The sequence below is a fragment of the Tamandua tetradactyla genome, chromosome 3, assembly GCF_023851605.1.
Source record: "Tamandua tetradactyla isolate mTamTet1 chromosome 3, mTamTet1.pri, whole genome shotgun sequence".
Taxonomy (NCBI): Eukaryota; Metazoa; Chordata; class Mammalia; order Pilosa; family Myrmecophagidae; genus Tamandua; species Tamandua tetradactyla.
The window spans coordinates 186,112,906-186,136,476 of NC_135329.1; the positions used below are offsets into that span (position 1 = coordinate 186,112,906).

The following is a 23,571-nucleotide window of genomic DNA, read 5'->3' on the forward strand; positions in this document are numbered from 1 at the left end:
ATCACACCTTTTTCCTTCTTCTTCTTGTTTTTTAGAGAAATACTTTTTATTCCTACATTCCTTTGTATTTTGAGGGTCTAGGATGAACTGAAGGAAAACTACTGGCTCTACTAAAGAGAATCCAATCCAGACATAGAAACTATTAAAGATTTCCTAATGAGACAATCTGCTGGGTAAATAGCTCCAATTCCTTGCCCTACCAGATCTTTTTTTTTTTGTCTAGGAAAGTACAGGAGGTCACAGCTGACTCACCAAACTTAATGTGGGTGATGTGCAAATTTGACTCTTTTGAAAGAGACGAGAATGTTTGATGAACACTTTCTCTTATCAGCAATCAATAAGTTAACAGGAACATGAAGAATCCTCTTTCTGCCCAGTTCTGTTAGTAGCTATGCAAATACAGATCGAAATACAGAAATCTCAAATCTCAGAAAACTGAAAGCTTTCTTTTAAGTCATTTAGCTGTAAAATCTGACCTCACTTGAGCTGAGGCGATGTATAATCTTTTAAGACCACACTTAAATTTGCATATTCCTACATTTCATTACAAAGTATTAATATGTTTGGCTATGGGTTGCTGTCTCAGACCTCAGTGGAGGTGTAAAATATATGGCCTTTACTGTGTATTATCTTTCCAAGATCTGAACAGTTTTGAATTAGGAAATACATGTGGCCCAAGAGTTTCAGGTAAGGGACTATGGGCCTGTGCTATCAACATTGCAGGTTATTTGATGAAATATTTTATTATCAGTCCTTCTGTACTTACTTCTTATAGCCTATTGATTTAAAATATAATTGATTATTTCTTACACAAACTTCCTAGGAGTAAAATTTAATTTTTTTGAAGTAGCTTTTATTGCATATTTACTATTTACTTGTTTCCACTAAGTGATTTTTATATCTGTATATTGTCGGTCAGGAGAGACACCTAAAGAGATGTCAGCCTACTCCAATAGAGACATCAGGGTTGCCAGCATAAAGCATGACTTGGGTGGAAAGATATTTCACACATAGAAAAGAGATAGGGCTTCATTAGTGGGCACTGATTCCCCCAGCCAGTGGATCTCATTTGTGGCCTATACATGGAGATGTTCTAGGCACAGCACTCCACTCTTGTGTTCCCCTCTCTCCTCTCCCTACTCCTGCCCCTCTAGGGACAGACATACTGCCGGTGTGTGCTGGATATCAGAAACCCTGCCACCAGTCAGACCTTCTCCAGTGAATATTTACGTATGCTCAGGAAAATAGAGGCAGGAATGTACCAACAGTCCTCTTATCTACCAGGGGTTTGTGTTTTACATACCTGGTTCTGTGCACAGGATGTATTTGTGGGTTCAGGGTATGGCGGCAGGCCATGCTATGACTGCCCCCTACCACATCTATTATACAGATTCGAAGACTGCTGTTGTGTAATTTGCCCAAGATCTCATTAATAATATCAGAGTTAGATTTTAAAGCCAGGTCTTTCTAACTCTAGAGCCTGAATTCTTAACCAATATTTTGGAGTATTTATGCTATATTCTTTCTTTCTGTTTCTGCTTATTGCTTTGTGGTAAAAATTAAAAATAATTTAAAAAGTTGAAAAAATGTAAAGAAAAAATAAATAAAAAGAAGTTATATGAGGCTTAACTCATATAACACAAAACAAACTCAGGAGGTATGATATCTCCATTATGTAGATGAAGAAACTGAGCCTCCGTAAAGTCAGGGAAGTAGTCCAAGGACTCTAGGACTAATAAGTGATGGAGACTAATGAAGCTGACTGGCTCTGATCAATTAAATCAATAGAGATAAGATAAAAGATGGCCTAATTCATCATGAGGAAGAGATTGAAATTTCATGATAGCATGGTGAGACCCATGAAATCTTTACATCTTCAGTAAAAGCAATGGCTTTGCTTTGTTTACAGATTAACAGTTGGAGCAGGGAATGAGTGCTTGATCACTTTGGAAGTTCTAGAATATCCACAAACGCCAGAAAGAAGTTCCAAATCATTATATAGGATCACTGGAAAATTTCCACCACAATTAGTTGAAAATACTAATGATGATACTATTGCTTACTTAAGGCATTTAATATCTATTTACTAAGGAGCAAGGAATTATTGAAGAAAATAGTAGCCATGAAACCTCCCCTCTTCTGGAATTGATCATTCAAACATTTTTAGAGACATCCATAAATATCAAATGGCAATGAAATTTTTGAGGTGGAAGGATGGTGATTTTGAACACAGTTTAAAATTCCTAAAAGCAATGAAGAATGGGTGTTTATTTAAGGAAGATATACCTGGCAAGGAAAACTACGTACTTATTCCCTCTTTATGAAACTTCTACTTTAATATACTTTAGTACCAGATACCAGCTTTTATAGCAACTGTTTGGTTTTCAGTAATTAATGTTTCTAAAACATTTATCTGTTGCTTTTAAAAATATTTGATATTTTTGAGTGCTTTAAGTAGATTTTTGACAGGAGCACTGCAGAACTGATGCTCAATGCATCATATCTAGAGGCATATGATATGTTGGCTTGAACCATTACTAGGGATCTTTTTTTTTTTTCTTACATGGGTAGGCACTGGGAATTGAACCTGGGTCCTCTGGCATGGCAAGTGAGCATTCTTGCCTGCTGAGCCACTGTGGCCCACCCATTACTAGGGATCTTAACCTTGATCCCTTAGTTAATATGATGATATGCTAACCAGTAACTCTCATTCAGAACTAGAAACCACCTCTAACACAGTGGTGACCCACCTGGAAAGCTGGGGATGGGTGGTAAACCAAGACAAATTACAGGGGACTGAATGCTCTGTCAAAAATTTTGGATGTTGTCTGGTTGGGTAAGCCTAAAACTATTCCTTCTGCTTTTTGTTGACAAAGTACAGAACTAGCCCACTTCATACACTCCTAAGCAGGTAATGGCATTTCTTGGTTTAATGGGCTATTGGAGATCATTTATACCTCATTTGGCACAAATTTTAAAACCTTTGTTTACTCTGGTTCGCAAGTAGAAGGCTTGGGATAGGGATACTCCACAGCAAGCTGCTTTTGAAAAGTCCAAACAAACTATAACACAACCACAAGTTTTAAAGGAGTAGATCCAGATGTACCTTGTGAATTGGATGTGGCCAGTACTGATATTGGCTTTGAGTTGGGTTTGTTGAAAAGACAACAGGCAAAACATGTACCTATTGGCTTCTGGTCTCAGCTATGGAAAAGGGCAGAACTAAGATACAGCAGCCCCCTGGAAAAGCAGTTACATGTGACCTATAGTGCCCTGTTACAAGTCAAAAGGCAGACTCAGAAGTGTCCTGTGATTTATGAATGGCCATCCCCATACAGGGTAGGTATGTGACAGTGCTCATAAGCCTGACTTGGGAAGTCCTCAGCTTAGGATACTGACAAAGTGAAAAGCTTACCTCCTGTAATGCAGGATCGTTAACAACAGACCTCTAACTACAAAAACACATGACATTTTAGGACCAGTTTCTCATATGGAAAAGCAATGTTTGTTCCTCCCTGCTGATACTCCCAAGGTGGCTACTCCTATGCCGACCTTGACATATGGAGAAGTATACCTGACTATTCATGGTATACTAATGGATCAGCACATGGGCAACCCACTACTTGGACAGCCATGGCCATCTACCCTAACACTGACACTATCTGGTGGGAAACTGGAACTATGCAAAGCAGTCAGTGGGCTGAGCTGGAGGGCCATATGGATGGTCATTATACACAAGCCAGGAGATACAATAACCATCTGTGCTGATAATTGGGCCGTATACCAAGGCTTGACAGTGTGGATGGCCACATGGAGACAGGAATGATGGACTGTCATTGGTTGCATTCTTTGGGGAAAGGAGATTTGGGAAGATATCCAGACTGTTTGCCACAAGCACAAGGTAACTGTTTTTCTCCTGTATGTTTCTGCCCATAACACTGACTCTTTACCAGGCAACACCAAAGCAGATGCTCTGGCAAAAATTTGTAGCCTAGCACCAGCTAGGTCACGTGAGACTCCTGAAAGTTACACAGGAAAACAGGGCACTGAGGGTACCAGGCTTTGTAGAGGCTGGTGCAGCAACTTCAGTTGCCCATCCCAAGACAGAAGCTAAAGGAAATTGTGGATGCCTGCCCCTCCTGCTCACCACGCCAACTGAGAATGCTCTCATCGACTTGGCTACATCAACTGTGAGCAAGTTTCCAGATAGATTATAATGGGCCCCTTCCCTTATCTGAAGGTGCAAAAATATGCCTTTACGGTCATAAATATGGCCACTGGATTTTTGCTGACCTTCCCAGTAGAGAAAGTTAGCCAAAGAACTGTAATATGATCTTAGAAAAGCTAAGTACATTGTTCAGGGTCCCCACACATGTGGACAATGATGGGGGCTCCATTTACTGGACAACTAACTCAAGCCTGGGCTACTGAACATGATGTCTTATGGGTATTTCATTTGTCTTACAACCCACAGCAGTGAGATTAACTGAAAGGATGAATGGGTTTTTAAAAGAGCAGTTGAAAGATGACAAACAATTTCTGTAGCAGTGGACATGCCAGTTATATCCAGTACACACCAGCCTTAACTCACGGTGCTAAAGCAGCTGCTCCCACTCCTGTTGAACTGGTAATGGTGGGGGGAGCATGCAGGCACTGCAAATTCGGGTAAAAGGACCAACAGTACTACAGCCACAACAAGGTAATGAAAATAACTTGCTCCTGTCTGTGCCACAAGCATTGGAAATTGAGGAAAATAAAGTTGATTGGGCAAAGTCCAGCCAACGCAGCTGTACAGGTTAGGAATCCTAAGCCCATGGAGTATTGGTGTCACCCAAAATTTAAGTATTAGACTGCAGTTTATTCACAAAGTGCCAAAAGTTGCATATGTAACCAACTCAGGATCCCCATACCTCAGGGCACAGTATGTGTATCTCTGGACACTTGTTATGCCCAGGCTATGGATTTAACTCCGAAAGTCTCCCTGCAATTGCAGGGGAAAAGGTGTAGTATCTAAACCCCCTCCTAACACCCCTTCTCCAGAAACACTTCTGTCTACTAATGGAAATTTGATTTGTATTCTTTTAAATCAACAAGATTTGCCTCTCACTGCTCTCCATAAACACGTTTCTTTTCGCCCTTAGTGTCGTAGCAAATATCTTTCTGCAATATGCTTCTTCATTAACCTGTGCACACAAGTAAATCTCAATGTTGAGTGTCCACTGAACCACCACTGTCAGGTGCCAATGGCCCGCCTTGGACTATGGCCCGTGTGAGCTGGACTGTGTGGAGTACCCTGCCGGCCTGGCAGAACTCAGCACATCAAAAGAATTTGGAATAAAATCTTCCTATTTAAGACTGAAGTAACAAGTTTTATAAATTGTTGTTAGAATGGTTTAATTCCCTTTCTTGGCCATGGCAGCAGCATTTTGTGGGGGCATTATCTCTGTGTGAAGGACTCCCAATGTTGTCTCTCACAGTGTTGTGGACTAGGGATGCGGTGTCTGTCCTGCTGCATGGAGGTGGATTGTGGCACCTCCAAGGAAAGGGATCAGGACCCCCTTCCTTAGGGAACAAAAAAATGAAACCTTAAGCACATAGCAGCCTGCATGACAGGAGACATTAAAGCCCATCAAAGCATTTATCATGGAAGTGAAGTTATATTTATATTATGTAAATATAACTTTCTCTCTATATAGTAGGGAGCACAATATATATACAATACATAAATATATACATCAATCATATATGTATATCAATCCTGTATATATATATGACCATTGCTTTCAGGGACTTGTATTCTAGTATCAGAGACCAAGAGTAATTTTAATGTAGTAATTGCTCTTGTCTTATCATTTACCACAGTCTATTTGAAGGGTCCATTTATGTCTATATCGCACCCATATATTCTTAAGAGATATCTTCTGCTTGTGAGCAGAAATCTTAAAAGGTATTCTGTAATCCTACAGAAAAATGGAATTGATCTTGTAAAATAATTCATAGTAGGGAGGCAGCTGCAATCAGAGAGAATATACCATCAAAAAAAGAAAAAGGAAGTACATAGAAGGGATGGTTTGCTTTCGTATCGCTAGATCTCCTGGCTTTCCTATTTCTTTTAATTTATAAACATCTGTTGAGTATCTACTCTGTAAAGCCCTATGGTGGGTTTAACCTCTATGAGTAAATTATAAAAGATCAATAAGACCAAACTACTGCCTTCCAGATACTCTGGACAAGTCACTGGGGACAAATACATACACAAGCAATTTAGAAAATACTTGGATATGTGCTATAATGTTGCTATATTTGAGGTAATGGCAAACAGGTATAGCGAAGTGCTGTGTGAAGATGTTAGGTATTGGGCTGGTATCTGGAGTTTCAGAAGCAGGGAGGAACTTTCAGAAGCCCTTGAATTTGGGAAAATATTAATTCCCTTGCATGTTGAAGTTTTGGTTTAAGTGCATTTAACCGTCCTACAAGCCTCCCTATGAGAATAGACTCTTTAGTTCCAGAATGAAGCACTAAATAACAGGGACAGCTACCATTAGGGTACAGAAACAGATAATAAAGCTGACTTTACTTACCAGGTCTCTGAGGACTTCCAAGCTAGGAAGCTGACAAAAATTTTGATTGGACTGCATTCTGTAATTGTTGTAATTGTAAAATAACTAAATGATATTTTCTTTGCCTCCCTAGAAAGGAAAGACAGGGGACGTAAAAGCCTAGAAGCTATAACTTATATGTATGTCAACTCAAGATTTATCTCTAGATAAAAAATAGCTGCTCTGACAGCAAGCGTTTTCACTATTGTATCTGTTATGATTCTGGATTTAATTAGTTGTTTATTGCTTACTTAAAACAGATTGATAATGTTGATCCAAAACAGTTTGTGATCATAATAAAGTTGCTTATGTAGGATTTTCCCTGTTATTTTTTCTTCTTAGAATGTGTTCTGCCTGAGAGAGCATTGTGTGCCTGCCTAACTGAAATAAGACCACCCCATCCTGTTGTATGTGTAAGGTGGCATTACTCAATTGTTTGCATGCTTTTATGGTGGGAATCAGATTTATTTTCTACTTTGGTTTAATAAACGCAATCATAGCTCACAATTTTATGTGTGAGTGACTGAGGTGTGCCGCGCTGCTCCCATTATAGTTAGGTAAGGCTGTATGTATGATGTGGAACTAATTTTACATATTGTCCGAGCCAGACCTTGGAAGCTGTTGGCCAGAGGTACGAAGCTGGGGCACAGTCAGCACTGCCTCCCTATCCCTACCAAATTTACAGCTTTGAAGTTTTAAATAATTCATTATTTAAAAATAACGTGAAATTTCGATTTCTGCTTCTCTTGAAACTTCAGTACATTTGTCACTGTTGTGCCCAAGTTCCCATGTGGCAAATCCCAGCTAGAAGAAGGAATTCTTCTTCCCTTCACATGGGCCGTGGTCTCCAATTTAACATCTCGACCTTCTCTATTTCTTTATTTTTGTCCACTTCATTGTCTGATAGGCATTTTGGGCTTAAATGAAAGAATATTAAACTCACTTTTCACATACTAAAATTGATGGACTTACAGCTCTCTTTTCTTTATTTTTATGTGAAATATGTACAGCAATAGTGATAATATAAATATATTCCATCCAGGTACAATTTTAAGAAATCCTTTGACTGCTTTAGAAAGACCTTAGGAGTGGCCATGCATGTTCATAACTGGAAAATATTAGAGAAGCCATGAGAAATGAGACTCAAAAAGCATGCCTCTAACTCTCTGCTGTTCTGAAAAGTACTGGTGATTCTTTACAGCATGAAAAATTTAAAATATTAATATACACTATTCTATGTTATTTGTTATATAACATATTATATATTAAATATATACTATCTATTTACTAGTGTATATATTTAGCTTAAAAAGCATAGTGAAATAAAAATATCAGAATGGAAGGATAACAATGTTAATTTGTTCTTGTTTATCTTTTTATAGAGAAAATATCTATTGTCTAAAGATTCTTGTGTGTTCTGGTTTACCTTTGTATTTTATAAGCTGGCAATTATGTATTTGCCAATATATAATTACTTTTGCAGTCAAAAAATATTAATTACATATCTAATCTCCCCTTGCTAGAGATAAAGATCTTGCCACTAACTTAATGTGATTCAATTATTTTTTGTTGCCATTTTTGTTATAACAGGAATTAATGATGTCATATCTTGGTGGAATTCTGGTCAAGAAAAGGTACTACTTGTTGGTTTCGCAGAGCTGGAGAAGAAGAGAGCCAAGGACCTGTGATGGGTTTTTCTGAAGAAATTTATAGATGAAGCAAAAAAAGATTTATGGTTTTAAACTTTCAAGTAAGAACATTCTCTTTTGTCTTCTTCAAAGCTTTTTGTGCAGATCAAAGTCACATACAGTAGGTTGGGAGCAAAACTATGCCACAATAAAGATGATCTTTTTAAAATTGTGATTTTCTTTTGCTGTTTTCCTTTATTATATTTAGCAAGAGTAAAAGACAAGGTAAAACCAGTCTTTGATCTTCCAACATTACAACATAGAGCATTAACTGAAAATTATTTTGTGGTTATCATATGACTTCCCTTCCCCTGCTTCTACTTTTAACTGTTTAACAAATCATTTTTATTAGTAACTTTTAATAATTTTTTATGTTTCAATTTATTAGAAAATCATCAGTATTACTTTGTAATGCTTATGAAATTATTGTAAAATTATTTTAAAGTCTAATATATTCAGTAAACAGCAATTTTGAACTTTTCTAAGATACCTTTCTTTCCACAAGTATTTATTGAGCACCTACTATGACTCCAGTGCTCTACTTGGAGCTAGAGTTAAGTGAGTTAAGATTCTGGATTTGGTTTCAGACCATGTTTCAAATCCCAGGACTACAAAATTCCTTAATATATGAACTTGGGCAAGTTACTTAAAATCTCTGAACTTCTATTTACACAATAGGGATAATGCAAACTATGTCAAGGCACTTTGTGGACATAACATGGGCATGAAATGTCTATGTAAAGGCTTAGCTTGGCCCATAATGTGCACTCAACAAGACTTAATATTAGTTACTTAGCATGTAACTATTTAATACATGCTAAGGGCTATACAAGATTCTTTAAAAGGTTTTCTCTTAATACTTAACATACATTGTGAAGTATGGATTGCTATTTCCATTTTTAAAGAAGCACAGGGTAGTTACAACCATTATATAAAATAGGACAGCCTAGAGATGTGTAGTCAATATGCAGTTATTAATATTATTATCTGCCTAGAAACTGTTCTTCTTTTCCCCAGTAATAGAAGCACAACCTCTTACTCTCAGTCTTTGTGGCTGGACTGCAGTTAATTCAATCTCGGGCCCTAGGGTGGACAAGGTACCCAGACCTATGCAGTTAGTGGTTTAAGTTTGGTTTGGGATGGGAATGTGACCCAGTAAGAGTGGCAGTAATAGGTAGAAAAACAAATCAATTTTTCTCTGCTGGGTCTACTGGGAGAAGAGGCATAGAACCAGAGGCTGCTGGCAGCCACCTTTCCACCAGCAGGGTAGAGCCTGCCTGAGAAAGGACACTGCAGAGAAAGAAACACAACTGGGAGAAACAGAGAGAAGGGCCTGACAACATTTTTTAGCCTTCATCACAGCATGGTTTTTAGACACCTCAATTATGTTCTTATGCTATTGAGCCAATAATTTTTTTCAGCTTGGCCAGTGAGGGTTTGTCCCAGTGTCTCAAGAAATACTGGCATTAAATTCTCTGTCTTCTCTACTGGCAGAGCATTTGCTTTCTGGCATCACCCACCAAGGCAGGGTAGTGGAAGCAGGAGGAGCAGTCTGCTGGGGGTGCGTCGTCTATAGGAAATTTAAAAACAATAGTAAAACAGAGTGAAGCTCAGCCTGTTCTTTATTACACCGTGGTAGGCAATTCTAAGCAGTGTCAATGAGAAAATACTCCTTCTTGAAAATAATCTTTTGTTGGTCTAAGTTCTAGAAAATTGCTGCAGTTACTGTTGAGTTTTAATAAAATGCATATAAACTACAATTGGCGTGAACTATGCAGACTCAGATACACATATTCATTTCAGAAATAAACTAGAGAGGTTTCCTCCAGGTTTGGGTTCAGTTGGGATTATATTTCAAATGTTCAGTCCAGTCACTCTATTTCATGTTTTAAAATGTGAAACACTAATCAATACTCTGGAATGGTAAACTTGAAGTAACTCAAGTTCTGTGTTGTGTGTGTGTATGTGTGTATGTTTTGTCTTTATAATTGCTGAGCTTTCATAGTTTAATTCCTCTGCTTAAACACAGGGATATGTGGTACGATGTGGGTTGGAGACAAGAACCATGCTAGCTCAAGGCAAGCTTGAACATTTCCGACCTATTATAAATATATCAGGTATGCTCCATATTAATTTTCATAGAAAATATGCTTACAGAAGGATTTATTATTATAACATGAGCTAATTTCAATCTTATCACAGAACATAATTTGTCATATAGAGGAGGGGCATGTTGAAAAATGGTCTGCCTTAGGGGTCAAATAGGCACTTATCATAGACTATTTTAAATTGTAATGGATTTTAAGGTCCCTGAAGACAGAACAGAAGCTTTCATTTCTCTTTATCCCTTTAATGATATAAGACAAAGGGAGTCCTTGTAAGTAATTATCTTTGGTGAGTGTGTGTATGGGACTGGTGGAGGGGGATATTTTGTGACAACACTAATATTAAATTTAATGAGTTCAGTTATACCCTAGGTGCTTTACAGGTTAAAAGTAAAGTTCATCACTGGTTGATTTGGGTGCTTAATCATTGAGTGCCAGGATAGATGGATGGATTTGGGTGCCAGCCTATATACACTATATAACTTTCTTTGGATATGCTAAATAGCCCCTTCTAAAGGAGGGACCTGGGTTACCATGATTATACCAGATGGAGCTGCCTCTTCTAGGCATGCCTCTTCTATGCATACCTCTTAGATCATGGTTTCTTGATCCAAGCTGAGACTATCAGAGCATCTTTCTCCAAAGAACTGAATTAGTTTTAAGAGAAACAGAAGCTGAATCAGATTTTGCTAAGCTTGGGGCCATAGAACTTGGTGAGCTAGGGATGCATCTTCAACATCATGACAACCCAAAGCCAGTCACAAGGCAATGATCATAGGAACAAAAATTAAGAGTCTGTTAGAGTAGCCAGTGGCAGACTGCCGAATGGATCAAATATAACAACATAGAGGAGAGAGAGTTGGTGGGTGAGAAAGAACATTTCAGTTCTTATGACTTGTGGTCATATTTCTGGCATTTTGGATCTGTGCAGTTCTCCTGCTTGTTCGTAATAAATTCTCTTTTACTTAAATTAGTGTGAGTGGGTTTTGGTTCCTTGGAATCAAATATTCCTTTGCTCAGATCACTAACATGTCTTTTCCCTCAATTTTTTATATAGACTTGATTCATCTTTTAAAGGAGATTACACTTTCTGAGAGTGTTAGATCTTGCCATAGGTTCTTTGTGAGAACTATGAGATGACACACTTAGCAGACTCTAAAAAAGGCTTTATGAATAGATACTAAATTGTTTGTTGATATTTTTAGTATTATTACAACTATAATCATTTCTTCATACTACAATGGGTTTTAATTTTATTGGGGGAAGATTCCAATAAAATTTGAAATTCCAGTGAAATCTATGATCACTGTTTTCAGAAAAATGCTTATATACATATGTATATATACATACACACAATATTGCATATATCATTTTAAGGGTTTCATAGATTCCAGGAAACAGTTTAGAAAATCCAATTTAAAGCAAACTACATTTCTGAAAATGTACAGACATCAATAAATTAATAATTCACTAGGGGAGCTTGCTATCCTATGGTGATTTGTTTTTCAGATTAAAGAAACCCTCCTGAAATGCAATAATATTTTCTACTTTTTTCTTTTATAATTCTGAAACTTAAGGTATATGACTTAGTGAATATCAATATTATAGAATTCTAAGCATGTGCCAAGTTTAAATTGCTTATATTTTCTTGATTATGAAACTGCCTCACCATATGTCTTGTCCAGGGAATGTAGCTATATCAATCTTTCATATGAGAAGTGATTCAACTTATAGTAGAGGGTCTAAAATTTGATATTATATAATTAAAATCCATCCTCATATGGACATATCAAATTAAGATTGTTTACATGCTCTTTAATTAGATGCAATTAAGAAGCTCTCTCAAACCATTTAGGCCTAGAGGGAAACTTGGCTGTGTTGATAAAATGACTCTTAACATACAGGAAGTTGCCTGGATATTTGTGGAGGAGTTTCCCTTTGGAAGACACGATAGATACACTTCTGATTTGGCCACATGAGGAAACAGATGCTGAGAATTTTCATTAGAGAAGGATGAAAAGTTCTGCTTGACAGTTCTGGACAGTAAGAAAACTTCCCTGCTTTGCTCTTGTCCTTCAAAACTTTTTTCTCATCACAGCAGCTGTATCATCCTTTTCAAACCTAAGCCAGGTCATGTCCTTCATTTACTCAAAACACTTCCATGTTGGGTGGGCCACGGTGGCTTAGTGGCAGAGTCCTTGCCTGCCATGCCAGAGACCTGGGTTCGATTCCCGGTGCCTGCCCATGCCAAAAAAAAACAAAAAAACTAAAAAACACTTCTGTGTCATCCCATTCCACTGACAGTAAACACAGAGGGGCCTGTGCTGGCTTCTGTGTGTGATCAGTCCTCCCATCTCACCCCAACCCAACACACATGGGTTGTGGCTGTAAAAGTAAAGCTCATCACTGGTTGATTTGGGTGCTTAATCATTGAGTGCCAGGATAGATGGATGGATTTGGGTGCCAGCCTATATATACTATATAACTTTCTTTGGATATGCTAAATAGCCCCTTCTAAAGGGTGACCATGATTATACCAGATGGAGCTGCCTCTTCTAGGCATACCTCTTAGATCATGGTTTCTTGATCCAAGCTGAGACTATCAGAGCATCTTTCTCCAAAGAACTGAATTAGTTTTAAGAGAAACAGAAGCTGAATCAGATTTTGCTAAGCTTGGGGCCATAGAACTTGGTGAGCTAGGGATGCATCTTCAACATCATGACAACCCAAAGCCAGTCACAAGGCAATGATCAGAGGAACAAAAATTAAGAGTCTGTTCGAGTAGCCAGTGGCTCTAGCCTCATCTCTGTCTCCTAATCTTGCTCTGGCTCACTTGACTCCAGACTCACATCTGTCTTCTCCACCTGAAAGCTCCTGGCTCTTTGCATGGCCTGTTCCATTAAAAACTTGCTCACATGCCCCACATTTTTCCTTAAAACTTTGTTGCTTCCTCTTTTCATTACTGCATTCTCTTTCCCTCTTCCCTGCTTTATCTTTTGCCATAGCACTAATTACCATCTGACATATTGTGTATTTTACTTATTCAGTCAGTTTATTCTCTTTTGCTGCTAAAACAAAAAAAAACATCCGAAACATCACAGGTTATTACCATTTGGGTTTTTTTCCCACTTGTACCCAGCCCCTATAAGATGATCCAGAGTAGGTACTTAATAAAGATATATTGAGCAAAAGAATTATTGGCAGAGTGAATGGTTTCTGTAAACTGGCAAATAAGATCATTCAGGATAATTCCACTGCTCACAATGCTGTGGCATTACCTATTCATTTGAAGAAGTGGCTAGGAATCTTAAGGTAAAAATGAAGAATTGAGAATGACTTTGGAAAAGAAAATAGGCTTTGAGTCAGTCTCACTCATTTTTTATCTAACTAGTTATCATAAACAGCTCAAACTGAAAGTGAAGGGGCTAGAAAGTAAAAGGAAAAAAATCAATTTATGTTTAGCAAGATTCTCAAGAGACTTGAGTAAGGAAAGGCTGAAAAATGTTCTGACTTCTGGGTGATGTACTTTTAAATTGGAGAAGAAAGAACCTGTTTTTGTTATGAATTGTTTGTGTTGGGACAGTATAAAAGGTAAATGATGAATAAGCTTTCAAAAACAGACCACTTTTCCTTAAAAATTAGTCTTGACTAATCCTTATCCTTGCCCACAGCATGCAATGAGTATTAGGAGAAGCCCCAAAGGATCAAAGCTCTAACTTGGAGCCACCCTGTTGTATAAAAAACATATACATCTTTTTCTTGGAGTCCAAAAAGTGAGGCACTAGAACTGTGTTCATGGGGATTCTTTTTGTTATTATGACCCTTTTCAATCATGAAAAATTTAGACATGAGGCTTAGCAAAAATACTGGAGTTACCACTGTGTGTGTTATAGATATGAAGCCTTAGCTACTCCTTGGCAGGAGCTACGGCTGGGCTGTCTGGTTTTAGTTGGGTCATTTTGCAGTTTTGATAAGAGACTGAGTGAACTCTGAAGGGCAATTGGATGTCCTCGGAATGGCGATTTCAGCAATGAATTTTGCTAAAACAGGCAAGGAACTTAGCAGTCACTACTTATGTAATTGTGGCAACTTCAGGGTAAATCAAATAACCTTGTAGAATTTAACGTAAAACCCGGACATGAGAGAGATTTACTGAGTTTGATTTGAGCTATTGTGATTTATTTAATTTCTCTGCGCAGTTTTACACTCTGAGGATTTGTGAAGCTACATCACAGCCATAATCTGTTGGTGATTATTCATACAAATGGGTTTATAGATCCTAGGAAGGACAAGTTTTATATTTGTTTTCTGTGAGCAAATATTATCAAAATTGCTGGCATATAAAAGAATTTAGATCAGTGGTTAAACTGGTGAGACATTAAATTAAATTCTCTTTCCCTTTTGTAAAATACAAATGGCAGATTATTAGGTTATTTAAATAAAATAAATGTACTGATCTGTTAATGCATTTCACTAGTCAAAATATTTAAAAGTAAATACATGATGCTCCAAATTTTAAATGAATGTGAAAGAGAAATTATTCTCTTACTAATGAAAGTTTGTTTTTTTTTGGTGGACTATTCAGCCTGTTTGAAACTATTTCACAAAACAATGGTCTGCTTCATCTGAATATTTCACCTTTTGTTTAGATATTATTCTAAACATATACTTCCCTGGCTATCTTTAGTCCTTGCAGGGAATCATTATTAAATAAATTAACATTTATTATTGTTAAATAAATAAATCTCTGTTGCTACTCATTTGTAGTCTACATTTGCCTATTTGAGAAGTAACTAGATAGAAAACTAGCACCTGCAGTTTAACATATTTATCCTTGGTGGCTTATATTTGAAACCACTTTTGTTTTTCTGCAATCTTAGTATATATAATTATACCGATTGGGAATTTCATGGGTCTCTCATGTAGCCCTAGTATCACCTCTTCTGGAGGGTGATGGCTTATATTTTTGAAGAGCCTCCTTCCCAGGCCTCAGATTTTTGAGCATGCTGCATAGCCTTCATTTTCCGTCACACCATGCACTCTAAACCTGTGCGACTATTTTTGTTCATCTTTTTTTTTTCATAATTAATCATAACCCAACAGAAATTTAGCTTTTTATATACTTAAGTAAAATAAAAATCACTATAAAGAAACAAAAGAATGTGAACAAATCAGTTTATAGGAGATGCAGAGTGACATAATGAGCAAACTAAGTGGTCAGTTTGTTATTGTGAAAATGTGTTGTTTCACATATGTACATATGAACTTTATTCAGAATTTACTATATATCTGAACCTTATCTTATTAAACATATACCTTGAGAAAATTGAAATGTATAGTTTAATACAAGTCATTTATTTCCCCCCAAATTCCTTGAAATTAATTATTAAGGAGTCCATAAATGCTCAGTATTTCCAGGTGGCTCAGATGGAGTTTTTTAGGACATGAGGAAAACCCAACTGCCCTTATTAGGAGAGATAGTCTGAATAAAAGAAGGATGATCATGCTTAGTTCTAGAGATATGGTTTACAGGTAATTATTATATGGGTTGTTTTGCAGGTTTAAAGGATAAACCTCAGCTTTGCGGTATGATTTTCTTTCCCAAGAGAATCATCGGGTAGCATTTTTATTAGATGCTTGGTGTTATATGTAAACAGTTTATAAATGTCCTTAGTTTATTCCAGGTCTCAAACTAAAGTAATGAAATACCATGTAACAAATCTAACTCATTTGGAAACTAAATTTGTTGGCAGTCTTCCAACATCTTCACTTTATAAAATGATGTAAGAACCCAGGAAACAAAATGAGCAATAAGAGGCAAAGTTAACTGTTATCAACCTGACACATCGGCAGGCATTTTAACCTGCATTTTTTCTAAGCCAATAAATGGCCTTTGCTTCTTACTAATGAATTGATGTTAGTACCAACATAGTTTATTAATATTTCTTAGTTTATTTTTTAGCAATAACAAAGTATTTTTGAAATTTGCATTTTAAGCATGTTTAAAAGACATGACATCTGTGGTCATTGCTTGCTGCAGTAAAAAGAAACTGGCAGCTGGATCCTTCTAGCAGAGATTCAGCTGCTTTTTCTTCTCAGAAAGTACAGAATCAAAGATAGGGATTACTTTTATAAATATGCAATTATGATTTTTTTTCAACTTCTGATTAATAATTCATCCCCAAATCTTATAACATTTTGTAATGAATGTTAAGCAACTGGGTGAGTCAAAATTTGATATTTAAGGAGATTAAGGGGAATATTGTAAATATGTTTTAGTTTCCGTAGCTGCCTTGTAGAATATTGTAGAGCACTATTTGAAATAAATTTGTTTCTTTTATTGAAGCCGCATATCCATATGCTTCATGTAAGAAATGCTATTGTCGTGTGTGACTTTTGATTATGATATGGGTTACCTGATATTCTCCTGATCCAAAGCAGTGATGCTGATTAGTACTAGAAAGTAGAAACATCTCGGGTGTGTTGCTCCTCTCCCCTTTTCTAAACATAGAGTCAAAAGCCAATTTTAACATATTTTTATGTTATTACATGGAGGTTAAGAGTTAGACTCCCTTAGTTCAATTCCTAGTCGAGTCTCTTGAAAGTTGTATCAATTAATGCCTCACCAATTAAAGGAAATGATAAAATCCTCCCCCCCACCCCCAGAGTTTTTAGAATTAAATGAAGTAATATACATAAGGTGCTTAGCACTTAAGTGAGACAAGTGAAGCAATATACTTTGTAGACACCTGGGGAAAGAGCCTCCCAAGAAGAGGAAACAGCAAGAGCAAAGGCCCTGAGGCAGAATTAGGCTAATAGCAAGGAGGCAGTGCAGCCGGAGCAGAGAGAGCAGGAAGGAGTGTGGTTGGAGAACATGCTCCAAGGACAGCAGAAGAGGATCACATAGGGCCTAGAGGCCACCGCAAGAAGCTCCAGTTTCCTCTGAGTGGGAAACACTGGAGAGCTTTTTGATCATGAGTTTGTAACGTTTACTGACTTGCAATATAAAAGAATCATTTTGCCTGCTGTGTAGAGAATTTACTATAAGGCAGAAGAGTAGCAGCAGGGAGAGCAGTGAGAAAGTTGTTCTTAAAGCTGCAGTCTCAATGAGAAATGACAGTAGGCAGGACTAAGATAATCGCTGCAGTCAGTTGTGGTGAAGTATTCAGATTCTGGGTATATGTTGAAGAGAGAAGTGATAAGGATAGCTAATTGATAGGACAGGGGGAGTGGGGATTAAAAAGTATCAAAGATAACCTCTGGCTCTATTTGCATGATCAACTGGAAGACACTGTCATTGAAGAGCAGGTAAAGGAACAAGTCAAGGAATTAAAAAGCTAGCATTTAGAAAGGTCTTTCAATGTAACCATGAGAATATGGAATCATGTATTCTATATAGAGTATGAAAGACTCAAATAGTATTTGGAAAAGTATCAATTAGCAAGGGTTTTTTGTTTCAAGAAATGCGAAGGAGTGATTGGTCCTGCCACGATGAGTCGGTGGCTCACTTTGGTGGGGTGAGTGGTTGGGTGGACAGTAGGATGGAATGGGTTTTAAGGGGAGTGGAGGGACCATGGTTTGGAGCTGCAATGAAGAGAAAGGGGGGCACCTGCCCCAGCTCCAGATACAGTAATGTGAGAAGTGTGGAAGGGAAACCCACTACAATTTAGAGGTAGTGTCCTCAAAGCAGAACTGGGTTTTAGTTAGAGCGCTAAGTAAGGGGACATTTAGAGAAAAAATTGTGAATATAAAGGGCTTTGCACATGAAGAACAATGGATTTCAGAGGCCTCCATTTACTGCTTCTCTGTATATTCATCTGCAATGTGCAGGGCTCCTGGAGGCTGCACCTTTAGGCACTTTCTCTATCATTGCTATTTTGTGGAGGGAGTACTATGCCATGTTGGATAAAGTTCTGTACCAAATCTGAGACTTCCATGAGACTTAACAGTTTCTCCTACTCTATGTGCCAGCTTGTGGAGCCCTAGCCTCATTTTCTTGGATTCTTCCAAACATCCATGGCTGTGCCTATCCACCCCACATCCCAGCTTTTCCCTCAGTACCTGCCCTTACTCTATGTTTTGGTGTTAAGGAAGTGTGTTAGTTAGATTCAGTTGTCAACTTGGCCAGGTGAGCATACCTAATCTTGTTGCTGCGGACATGAGCCAACAGTACGTGAACCTCATCTGTTGCCAATTACATCTGCAGTCAGTTAGGAGGCGTGTCTGCTGCAATGAGTGACATTTGACTTAATTGGCTGGTGCTTAAATGGGAGATCGCAACGTAGCACAGCTAAGCAGCTCGGCATTCCTCATCTCAGCACTAGCAGCTCAGCCCAGGCCTTTGGAGATGCAGAAAGAAGTCACCCCGGGGAAAGTTGTTGGAACCCAGGGGCCTGGAGAGAAGACCAGCAGAGACCATCATGTGCCTTCCATGTAAGAAAGAACCTCAGTGGAAAGTTAGCTGCCTTTCCTCTGAAGAACCAACAAAATAAATCCCCTTTTATTAAAAGCCAATCGTCTCTGGTGTGTTGCATTCCAGCAGCTAGCAAACCAGAACAGGAAGGAAGTGAGTACAGCTAAATCTCACCTCTTGGTCTGGTCATTGTTTTCCTCTCTAGACAGCACCTTCCTGAACACATATACAACCACTCTCTCCTAAGAAAGTTTTTTTATAGATCTTATTTCTTTGGGGTAGAAAACTTTCCATACCACATCTTCCATCTTCCCTCTTCTAGACAATAAGGCTATTGGCCCAGACTTAATAGTACAAGGGCTTAAGGAGAAGGTAAAATTTGTGTTAGTGAGAGATAAAATGTATCTAGAGTTCTTATATCTAATATGTCATGCCCATCACATACTTATCTAGAACTTACTCCATGCATAAAGCAAAGCATGCTTATATTCATAAAAGTTGACCTGGAAGTAGCTCTATAAAACAACATTTTGTTAGCTGTAGTTCTGCATTCACTTAAAAGTATGGAGGATACATAAAAATAGTTTTCACCCAAACAAGGCTGTTCTCCCTGCCCCTCTTCTACATATTTTGAATAACTCAGATTTTACAGTGCCCATTTGTTGCTTTTCTCTTTCTAATGTCCTCTTTTCTTCTCTGAATTATTTTATTACCCTCTCATTTCCTTAACTTTTTATCTCCCAAAATGGACTGAATAAAAATATAAAAATATGGAACAAAAGCACACAGGCTTGAAAATTCAGATACATTCTAATTCTTTGTCTGCTACTAACTTTCTGAGAAATTTTGAGTTAAACCATTTATTTGCTTATTCAAGAAGTATTTAAGCAGTTCTTAGCCTCCCTTGTGCTAGCTCTCCCAATCACTTACCTCCAGAACTCGTTGTGGCCCTTTTCAGTAAACGGAGAAAGTTAAATATGATAATCTCTAGGGTCCATTTCATCTCTTTATTCTATAGATGATGTTTTCCTTAAGATTTTTCTTTAGATGTTTACAAACCATGCTTTCCTAAAAGCCCTATTCCAAATCAATTTATTGCTGGCATGAAAGCTTCAGCATTCATTAAATATAAGTATGCAAACAAGTGTGATTTTATTTCCTTTTATTTCTTTTCTTTTTTCCTCTTTTTAGTTTTGTAGGAAGGACTACTTCATAACTCCTCTTTTCCCTTAGATGTGGAAAACTTCCCTACAGCAAGCATTCAATGAAGATTTGTTAATTGAACCCCACTGGCCTACTTTCCCTGTACTTCTCTGAGCAGAGCAGAAAAGGCAAAACTTATGGGTTTTTTCTATTGGTTGCCTGTTGAGAGGTACACTGAGGGAAGCCGGAGGAAGTTGCCCTTTCTGAGCCAAGCCCAGAAGGCTTAAAAAGCTATTCTCTGAGCTGCTTACTGGGGATTGTCTAACTTTAGTTCTTACAAGATTCATTTACCTGCAAGACTGGAAAATACCAATATTCTGAAGGTTAATAGACTGACATGACTTATGAAAACTGCCCTTGTACCTCATGAGTCTATGAGTGATGAATGGGGCAATGAACAGACATACTGTGCTGTGGGGGCCTGCAGACCACACTTTTAGATGAGCGGTTAGAAGAAGTCAGTGGTACCCAGAGACCAGAAAGACTGACGAGGCTGGGTTGCCACAGGATGTTCGTGGCTGTCACCTTCCCTGTGACTGGATAGCATCCTGCTGTTTGCCAGGAGGTTTTCTTTAATGACATGTAAATGACAGTAACACTCTTATTCCCTCTGGGTTTATGTGAGTCTCCACATCCTTGCTCCAACTCTCATGGCAGTTCAGTACTGCGGAAAAATGACGAGGCAGGCAGCTGCCTTTCCTTATGGGAAGTCCCAGAAGACTTGGTTCTAGTAACTACTGATCGTTACGGAAACTCCCGTGCGAGGATTCCCTAAGAGCAGGTTGGACTCCTGGTAGTGCTAGACTGGGTTTCAGGGCTCCAGGCTGAATTCTGCTGGCTGCTCGCGACAGAAGCACGGAGCCACCTTGATGGTCATTACCTGATGACGATTTCACAGGCTGTCAGTGACCGTTGTGGCTGAGTGAGTCTGCTGAAGGGTAATGGGATGTCAGTGCGTTTTAGATGAGGGGATGGGGGACTGCTTAGGGGTGAAGGGTGGGAGTGTGTTTTATGAAGAGGAGCTGAGTAGATAGGGAAGGGGAATCAAAACACATATTAATTTACCAAGCAGGATGATGATTCTGCTTAAAATAACAGCCTGGAATCCCTGAAAGCATTTTAAAGCTCAATTTAAAAGAATTATAATGGGGTTTCTTTCCCTTTTGCATTGCATTTGGTGGTATCAGTTGAATATTCTTTCTCCCTAGTAACAACAGGGGCAGGTGCCTGCCTCTGCTGTGCCCCGATGATTTACACAACAATGAAAGCTGAGTGGTCCTGTGATTGCTTTCGTGTGCATCCCCCCATCCCCCCACCCCCCCACCCCCCCCATCCCCCCACCCCCCCCACCCCATCACCTTTGGAATTCCATCTGTGTTCTCACAAGTGGAATGAGTGTGACAGTCTCCTTTATGTCCCTGGTGAATTTCTGTCTCTGTCAGGAGAACAAATCATGCTCACTAAAGCACAAAATGAATTTGGCAAGTCATACTGTCCACCATCTCTACACAGTCCTGCACGAAAGAACAGAGTAGAGGGGTATTTGAATCCTTTTCTGTCCGATTCCTTGCACGTGTGTGTCTTTCCTCTCATTTCTACTATATCACAGCAGTCTCCGTGTCTTGGGAAGTGGAAACCAAGGGATTTTGTCTGAATCTTGTGCTTTCACATTGCCTTGCCAATGGGAGAAAGTCCCATTAACTTTTTCTCTTTGTTCTCCTTCCTTGCTTCTCTGACTGGTGATGCAAGTTCTGGCAAATTGAATTTGTTTATTCATTCTTCTTTCTTGTATTTGAAATCGTAACTAGTACTGTAGGAAAGAAATTATCCTGTTTGAATAGCAGTTTTTTATGAGCAAGCTCTGGCCTGAGATACCAAGGGATAGGAAATCTAAATGCAAACCTGCATTTTTCCAAAGACTAAAATTATTCCAAACCACATAACATTGGAAATTGCCTAAATATCAAATAAAACCCCAACTTGATTCAAAATTTAGAAATACTGTAAAGAAGGATTTTATAAAGCTTAACAGTAGCTAATTTTTCCTGCTTAATTTAGCTATTTACATATATTTTAGCTTCTGAATGATAGAAATATCCAGCAAAAGCATTTGTGTCATTTTATATTCACTGCTATGCTTTTGGTATGAGTTAAGAATTGTAAAGAAAAGAGTTATGGGCCCCATCAGGCTAAGAAAAACAACCCGGGACTTCCCAGGGGCGGTTATCTGCTGCCTTTGTTATGCAAGGTTATCTGCTGCCTTGGTTATGCAAGGTTATCTGCTGCCTTGGTTATGCAAGGTTGTAACTGCCGGAGGAAGTTTATCTAAGAATGCAACTGAGAAGATTGAGTAACGGAGTTTTGCACAACGAGACAGCTGCTTCTTACATAAAGCAGCTCCCAAGACTCATGCGCGAAAAATGTTTGTTATCTGCTTCTTGCAAAATGTTTGTTATCTACTTCTTGCAAAATGTTCGTTATCTACTTCCTGCATAAAGCAGAACCTGTAACTCATGTTCAACCCTCAAACCCCACCCCCTTATCCTGGCCCTTAAAAGGCTTCCCAAACCCAGGCTCGGGGCTCTCTGTTCCTGCATGTTCAGTGAGCCCCACGCATGTGTGGTAAATAAACCCCTTGCATGTTGCATGAGAGAACGTCTCTTGGAGTCCTCCTTTGCGTGGCAAAACTCTCGAATTCTTACAATACCAACTTAACAAAACTGGAAATGCATTTACAATTTGTCTCATGTCTGTGACCAATTGCACATATTTATTAGAAAGCTAAATTCACAAAATACATACTAAGCTAAAAAGAAGTTTTATGTTTATCTAATCATCTGTTTTAAACATACTTCTTCAACCTTTATTTTATTGCCAAAAATATCATGCTGGTTTTTTTGTTTTAGCTAGTTTTAACATACTTAATTTTGTTTTTGTCAAAAGCTTTTATAACAAACTTTTGAAAAACTATCAGAGGGAAGCAATGACAATAATATGGGTAATTAAGTCTGTGTTTTAGAACATAAAATGCTACATGCAAGGAATTCTGAGGCATTCCCCCAATCCCCATCAATATAAGACTCCAAGACTGTGTACCTGCCAGATGAGCTGGAATGTGCTATTCTAGGACATAATAAAGACGTTGTCTAGAGGCTGCTGTAAGAGTACTACAAACTGCATTTCTTTAAATATAGGGGTTCAATTTTGTGAGAAAGAAAAATCATATCTGAGATTTGATTTCAGGCCTATTTGAATACTATGCTCATACTCTGACTTGATGAAATTATAGTTATTTTCTTCATTATCTTGTTCATCATCTTCAACATTTTCACTTTCGGTACAAAAAAATGAATTTGGAGTTGAGCCAAATAAGAACCAAAAGGACCTGCTAATGAAACAGAATTAGAAATAGGCCAATTGAATTTGTCCGAATGGGTAAGCCTTAAGAGTATGAGGAAGGAGAGAGGAAATGAGCTTTCTGCAGGTCACTTCACTCCCAAGAAGAAGCTGGAGAAGAAACTAGACATGAAGCTCAACGTGCCTAATTTTTCCTTCCTGAAATG

At 38.2% G+C, this 23,571-nt stretch overlaps 1 pseudogene; it reads right to left on the reverse strand.

Annotated features, from left to right (window-relative positions):
* LOC143675856 (UV excision repair protein RAD23 homolog B pseudogene) overlaps window positions 1-23,571 on the reverse strand; it is a 104,463-nt pseudogene that overhangs the window by 42,421 nt on the left and 38,471 nt on the right.